Here is a 7777-nt window from a genome sequence, read left to right as displayed (position 1 = left end):
GGGCTCCCTATATTATTATTAACATGAATAATTATTATGATTTAGTTGGTCTGGTTTTAATACAATTCACCGCACCCGCAAAAACAAAACAAAAAAACAATCAAACAATGAAAACAGTTAATAGTAAAACCACCACTGTAAATCACAAGCCGTTCAAAACAATATTAGAACATGACTTAACAAAAACACATTATACAAATAAACTATTTAACAAATGTAATTGTATTTAATACTTTCATTTTCACAAGTTTATACTGTATAAATTACTTCTTCTTTTTCTACTTTAAATGTTTTGTTACGTTTGTGCTTGAAAATAACTCTATCTTTAATTGGTCTTGTTATTTTGCATTTTAGGCTTATTTTAAGCATGTGTTTAAGTATGTGTATTCTGCATTTATGTATTTGTTGTGAGCTGCTTTGTGACTGTGGAACTTTTGGGGACAAAACAATCCCGCACCCCGTTGAGGATCTGTTATAAAGCACATGCAAACAGTAATTTAACATGAATGGTTAGTGTGTTACTACCATGAAAGTGATAACGATGTTTCTTGTGATATTTGACGATAATGGCGCTCTGCTCTCGGTTACGTTCATCATGAAGCGGCGCGCGCGACCAAGTAGAGTCAGCGTAGCTCACAGCGCCATCTGCTGGAGAAATGCAGAACCGCAGAACCATATACGTCACTCACAACAGTCTGAGAGCAACAGCACCACACCACGGTCTCATGCCGGAAGTGGGCGGAGCTGATTTATCTTCGTATACATTGCTCAATGCTGCTCATGGAGCAATCATACATTGGAGCGTTTCAAACCCAAGTTTCAAACCATGTTAATAATGTCAAGTATTTTATTAATACGTTCTAATTGTAGAGAGATATAGATAGATAGATATACTCACTTTTCATTAATAGTACATAGTTAAATCATAAAAATACACACATTACACATTGAATATATTTATAACGCAAGTTATATTTGTAATGTAAATTAATATATATAAAATGTAAGTTTATATATATATATAAACCCCATTGCAACGTTTTGTTAAGGATTTTTAAAGTAAAAAGTTTCTATTTATATTATGTCTTTAAAGATTATATTAGATCAATTGAACATAAAGCTTAAAACACTAAAAATGAAAACAAAGATTGAGCATTTGAACATTTATTTATATGACAAAATATTTTTTACTCAAGCATTTCAGAATGAACCTTTTTTCATAGTACATAATACACATTACACAATTCTACACTGGAATGCATAATTCAAGCAGATTCAGATTAATCAAATCCTAAAACAACACACAAATTATTTACTTCCCCAAAGGCATCATATACTAGCTGGGGTTTGCTTTAAAAAAATACACAATCAGACCAAAGAGAATATATTGAACTAGGTTCAAAGTTATTGCACAGCAGGTACATGACAAATTAAATCAAATGAAATCTCCATAAATATACAATTAATTCTGAGACTCCTTTAGTCCAAACACTTAAAAAATACTAAAGGCTCTTTGGCAAGTTGTTGGTCAACCATTTCAGCCTGTGAAAGTTGAAGGGCTTTTTCCTGGTCTTCCTCTTTCAATTTCAGAAAGCACGGCTCCTCCACGAAACCTCTGAAAACGTTTGGTAGTTCGCCTGCAGTGCAGAGGTCTTCTGTGATCCGTGGCTCCTTCATGAGAGAAGGGTACAAAAAAATGGGATGAAATGTTGGAAGTTTTTTAACAATCTCGTGTGTTGAAGGATGTAGCATGTATAATAGTTTGTAAAAAAGTTTTGAAATTCAATTTTCCTCATGTCTATATTTGTGACAAATCATACCCTGTCACAAATCAAATTAATTAACCATTTTCAGTTCAAAATGTATACAGAAATCAAAGGCAAGCTTTCACACTGTGCTTATCGTCGTTCTAAACACACTTTTAACCCCGGGTAAAGTAACATTTCACACTTTTATATTTACGTGCTTTGGACAGTCACTGAAACACTGTGCATTCTATATAAATAATAAATTCACCGTTGGAGAGGAAAAACGTCAAATGCTGACAGAAAACGCAACAATTGCAGTGAAGAAGAGACCATTTTAATTATTTTATAGTCTGAAATGTCCATTCAGGATAAACTTGCAATACGAGGACATGCAAAGCTTGAGCATTTATGTAAACATATTGTGTGCAGTGTTCGTCCAATCAGTGAAACTGCAAATAAGGATGTTATCCTATGGCTTAGTACAGTACAGTGTGGAACGGCAGTGTATGAATACCCAGGATTAATTGTTCATCTCAGGTAAATGATGATCAGTGTGAAACGAGATAACCCAGGATTCTGTATACCCGGGGTTTACTATTTCAAGTGTGAAAAGCCCTCATGTTTTTCATCCTAATGAAGAGAAGCTCTTATTTTTAAAAAAATGTCTTACTATTAACATGAATATCCCACAGTCAATAGAGCCGACCAACTGTTGTGGAACAGTCTAAAACAATAGAACATTATTAAGTTATTCCTGGAAAAGATGTGACAGATATAACAACACACTATCTGTATAAGTAGCTTATGTTTTTATGAGAGCCTTTTAAAACTAACCTTGTTTTTGATCAGCCTCCATTGTCCTGTGCTGGGGTGAGTCTGCTTGTCAATTTACTGCAACATAATCAAACAGAAATATTATATATAATGTAACCATAAAAATTGTACAAGAGAGACAAGTTTCATTGTTCTCAAGCAAAAATGACCACTTACTGCAAATTCAGAATATAAAAGAAACTTTCAGAACGTCATCCAAATGAACAATATCTATATTTGGCAATTCATATCAGATGTTTGGTTGTGTATTTGATTTGATTTTAATAGGACATATTCAGACACATGAAATATTGTTTGTATTTTGTTAGCTTAAGCACATTGTGCTTATATATAAATATATCTACTTGAAACTTTGAAGATGAGATGACACTTTTGACCAAATCATGCAGAAAACCAACTAATTCTAAAGGGATAACAAATAAATACTATTTCTTGCCACTCAAAACATTCATACCTTCATGGACAGCTGCTTTTTGAAGTGAATTTGAAGGTGTGCATTCAACTAGTGCCATCTGGTCAGTTTAAAAACACTGGGCAGTGAAAACTGTTGCAGAATGTCTTGCATTGATGAAAATGAAGTAAAGCTGAGCCTCTCCAAATCGTAATGTGCCTCTATAAATTCGAAAAAAAATCCACATAAAACACATTGGTCAGTATCAGAAAAGGTAATTAAATAAAAAATACAGCGCCAACAACAAAGTAAAATCACAAACAATAAATATGTAACTTAAAGAAAGACCATATCAACAGATGCGAGAGACATCGTAAAGCTCGTTTAAAAAAAGATTAGAGCCACGTGCTGTATAAAGTGTTAATACAACAACTATGGATCAAATACACAACACAAATAAACTTGATAGATTAAAACCACAACACAAAAACAACTGTTTACCGTATTCTCTTTTTCCGCCATGCCGATTGTTTAGTTTTCGTTAACTCCGCCCACTTCCGGTCCTGCGGTTCAGAGAGCAGAGAATTTCAGCCGCTCAGAAGAGCTCTTTTAAACACACCATATTAATTTGCGGATGTGCAAAATTCGTCTGTGACTTCACATTTTTGATACAGGTGTGTGAATGCGTTTTGCACCATATTCACTGCAGCAACTGTAGCAAAAATGTGAGCGTATGAGTTTTTTCATGTGTGATTCGTAGAATAGGATTTGTGCACCTGCAGTGAAGAATGTGTGAAGGTGTAACTGTTGTGTTGTGTTTGTAGGTGAGAAAAAAAATCTACAAGTTTACAACTCCTAAAATATTTTTCTCTGTGACTTCAAATGTATTGATACACATATGTGGATATCAGGCACGTGCAGAGGGGGGGGCTTTGGGTGCTCGAGCCCCTGCCCTTTTTCAAAATGAATCAAAAGTGCCCCTCTCAGACAAATATCAATGATAATATCGTGGTCAATAAAACTAAATAAATGTGATTATTATAACATGACATTGATGACAATGTATACAATAGTAACGAACGGCTCAAAAGTCGGACAATTTCTGTTGAGGCATTGCCATAACGCGTTGCTATGGGTTGCGTGCGTTTTGATTGACAGCTGATTTTCCTCTGTTCGGAAGCGGCTCTCGAGCCAAATATGGTCCTTTCAGAGAGTATGTGGCCTCGCGGGAAAAAAAAGTAAACCAATATTTTTTTTTCATCCATAATCAGAGCTAATGTGTTGATTTAATTACAAATCTATATATTATATATTTTAAAGTATTACACAATTCACCAATGCGCGTTTGTCATGTATATACACCAACCAATCGTGATCTGGCAAAGCAAGTTCAAATTCATGTGAAGTGGAGCGGTAATTTTCTGTTCTTATTCATAAATCGGTTGAAAATTACATGGACAGACGAACTAACGTTTCGGGCTTTCGGTACGGTGCGTGCGTGTACAGAACGGTTATGAATGCAATCTATAACAGTTAACAGTCGGCTTGTTTAAAGCGCGGAACACACTTAAATCCGAGTTCCCACACGAACATATTAAGTATTCAGTCCATTTTATCACGAAATTCAAACGATAAATGCCTTTTTAACGCTCTATTATGTGACGTGACAGAGAGACGCGTATCAGTTCAACTTCAAGCGGCAGCGCGCGAGTGAACGCGATCATCTCTTCCTAAAGAAATGAATATCTAAAGGTATGTTGAGGATACATTACAACTTATTGAAACGTATCATATGTTGTGTAATCGCTCCATCGGTGTTTCAACCGCGGAAAGACAATAAAACAGCTTGTAAACAAAAAATGTCATGTAGAATCACATTTACCTCAGAAGTCATTCAGTGTCCACAGCTGTGAGTTCACTAGAGAGATTAACTCTTTCACTGAATACATGCACTATATTAGCCTATATATTCATTATATTAGCCTATATATATTCATTATATTCCACTTAGCCTGTTAGTGATGTCTTGTTTATTTAATGTATGTTTAAATAAACCTGTCATGAAAATTACAGCCACTAAATGATTATATTTCAACAACGAATTGGAGAAAAAAAAAAAATTTGATTTAGATATTAATGCAAAAACTGCCTTATGTGAAGCTTATGAGTGTTGATTTTTATATCTAAAAATAAATAGCAAATGAATTTAGGCTAATAGTTTGGGCTCTGTTGTTAATCTTTAATAGCAATATGTAAGGGCTCCCTATATAGTTTACAGCATTATCTTTAAGAAACTTTTAGTTATAACTGAATTAATTTAAGGACAGACACAAATTTTTTTTTCATTAAACCACTGTTGAATAAAAATTAATAAAAAGCAATTTTGTAAAACTGCTGTACCGAATCCGTAGCAAACCGTGACTTCAAAACCGAGGTACGTACCGAACCGTCAGTTTTGTGTACCGTTACACCCCTAATATATATATATATTTACATATTGCCCCTTTTTTACATTTGAGCCCCTGCCTCTGAAGAACTCTCTGCACGGCCCTGGTGGATATGCTCTACAGATACAAATTCCACTCGCACGCGTGTTCAGTTGTTTTGCACCAAAAATACCTTCATACTAACACGGACGTTCATTTTTGGATGTGCTTGGCCTTTTTCTAAAGTTGTGAGGCTTTAAAATTCATTTGAATAGTTACTTTGTGCTACTTAGTTATTATGTGTACTACAATATCGACAACAATGACTGAAATAAACCTACACAAACGTATGTGGTCTAATAAAATGCATGTAAGCTATGTCAGTTTTGTGCTCATTTTGTTGTTCAGTGAGGCACAAGTACTCCTTTTCAACCCCTAACTACAAATGTTTTCCTTTTTTGTCTCATATTATACTGTATATCGTGAATCATTATCATTAAATCACAATAGTAAATGAACAATCACATAAGATAGGCTTCTGAAGAAAAATATTCTTAATATTGTAGCCACTATAATAAACATTGCAGTATATAATCTGATAATTTATCATATTTAGTCAAATAATTGATTAGTCAAATTAAATTGTATTTGCCTAGACTAGCACCATATGTTGTTATTATTCTGCGTTACCTATTTATCTGAATGCCTCTGATAAATCAATGAGGCATAATAGCGCAGTCGATTTATCATAATACACAAACTGTTTTGAAAATGCGAACAACAGTTGCAGTTTATGAATAACACTGAAACTTTATTACCTCTTCATAATAATCCATTAAACAATTTCTGATAGTATTTTCTGTTCTATTAGTTTGCTAGTTGTCTCAAGAACACGCCCACAATGGGGGAAACTCATGAATATTAATGACTGCACCGCCCACTGGAACCAAACATCTCAGGAACCGAATATAGTGTAACACCGGCACCGGATATCATGCAAATATCTGTTTTCATAGTAAAAGTCTATAATAAAGATCATATAGATTAGTAATGTCCACTGAAATAGTAGGTTTATTTAATGATTTGTCAGATTTTAGATTATAAAGAAAATGAGATTAAGATGACCAGCTGGTTTAAGCTGGTCCAAGCTGGTTTGAAATGTTCATTAGATGGCCCAAGCTGCTTTAAGCTGGTCTTCTTTAGCTGGCCCAAACTGGTTTAAAATGTTCATTTGCTGGCCCAAGATGGTTTAAAATGGTCTTTAGCTGGCCCAAGTGTTAAGATGGTCTTTAGGTAGTCCAAGCTGGTTTAAGATGGTCTGTAGCTGGTCTAAGCTGGTTTACGATGGTCTTTAGTTGGCCCAAGATGTTCTTTAGCTACTCCAAGCTGGTTTAAGATGGTCTTTAGCTGGCCCAAGCTGGTTTAAGATGGTCTTTAGCTAGTCCAAGCTAGTTAAAGATGGTCTTCTTTAGATGGCCCAAGCTTTTCTTTCGCTACTCCAAGTTGGTTTAAGCTAGTCATTAGCTGGTCCAAGCTAGTCTTTAACTAGGACCAGCTGATACGTCAGCTTTGTGAAATGGCATGTGGCAATGACAATGACAGGTGTGTCCTATAGTTGTCATGATCTATTGTATACAATACTGACAATATAAACAAGGATAAGGGTAAAGAAACATAATATAAAATATACCAAATATTATAAATTAGGCTACATGTTATACTAACCCACAAAAAAAAAGGGCCACATGTAATTTAAAATACAATCTGGTTAAATAAAAATAGGAAGATTTTAAAAACAATAGGTAATTCAGAGCCTTTAAAGGTCATGCTTTGAGCTGGTCTAGCTGGGAAGGGTTTCTTAATTTCAGTTTCATTTTTCTAACCTGCTATCTGTATAACAACAACAATAAAAACAGAATTAATGCAAAACAGACAGTTTACATTAACAGTTCATAAACATTTAAATCACTAAACCAAATGTATTAAACTAATTAAACAAATGTATAAAGTTTATATTACTTAATAAAGCATTAAAAATGTCATCAATATCTGTAAAATAAGTTAAGTAGCCATATTAATTTTGCTTAATTAAAGGGTTGCAAAAACCAGTGCACCTGTCAAACGTGTAATATCCTAGCATGTATTATACATATATTTCTTGGCATCCACCATATTTAACCCTGTATGTGTAATGAGATGTGATGCTCCTCTTGTTTGAAGATTTTGTATTACATGTGTGAACTCATGACACTATTGATAAAGCACAACTTCACACACCTTCAGTGCTCATTCATCCCGATAGAAGAGCTTTACTGCCACTGAACTTTACTGTCTATTACATAAAATCAAGCTGAAGCTGGATTTGTTAAGATTCAGAG

The 7777-nt window shown here is 34.3% G+C and overlaps 1 long non-coding RNA gene across 2 annotated transcripts; it reads right to left on the bottom strand.

Annotated features, from left to right (window-relative positions):
- Window positions 1-1150: 1150 nt before the first annotated feature.
- LOC307143000 lies at window positions 1151-3538 on the bottom strand. 2 transcript variants are annotated; one of them, XR_013818548.1, is made up of 5 exons: window positions 3475-3538; window positions 3037-3194; window positions 2583-2639; window positions 2419-2472; window positions 1151-1671 (listed from the first exon to the last, which is right to left on the bottom strand). It is a non-coding gene; the product is annotated as an uncharacterized lncRNA (long non-coding RNA). The 2 variants fall into 2 exon arrangements; XR_013818549.1 differs by lacking the exon at window positions 2419-2472.
- Between the last annotated feature and the right edge of the window lie 4239 nt (window positions 3539-7777).

Source organism: Gobio gobio, assembly GCF_949357685.1.
Source record: "Gobio gobio genome assembly, chromosome: 19".
Taxonomy (NCBI): domain Eukaryota; kingdom Metazoa; phylum Chordata; class Actinopteri; order Cypriniformes; family Gobionidae; genus Gobio; species Gobio gobio.
The sequence above is the reverse complement of the archived record's forward strand: the minus strand, read 5'-3'. Positions and strand labels throughout refer to the sequence as shown.